Source organism: Nestor notabilis, unplaced genomic scaffold (genome assembly GCF_000696875.1).
Source record: "Nestor notabilis isolate BGI_N333 unplaced genomic scaffold, ASM69687v1 scaffold16149, whole genome shotgun sequence".
Taxonomy (NCBI): Eukaryota; Metazoa; Chordata; class Aves; order Psittaciformes; family Psittacidae; genus Nestor; species Nestor notabilis.
The window spans coordinates 1-277 of NW_009943388.1; positions in this window are offsets into that span (position 1 = coordinate 1).

Below are 277 nucleotides of genomic sequence, written 5' to 3' on the forward strand. Positions count from 1 at the left end.
GCTGCAGCCCCACTGGCAGGACATAAGTGGGATCCGGGCAGATTTGGGGGGTGCCTGGAGAGCCTCTGGAGCATTCACAGGAGAGCGTGCACACACCTGGGCACGCGTGTGTGAGCACACAGGCACGTGTGTGCACGAGCGCTGTCCCCCCCGTCGGCACGCTGCCCTCAGCTTTGGCCTCCCATGTCCCCCCCGACGACCACAGCAGCAGCCTCCTGAAAGGACGGGAGCCACGGTTCCCCTCCGCCAGCCCTCCACCCTCTACCTGTGCCTCCCA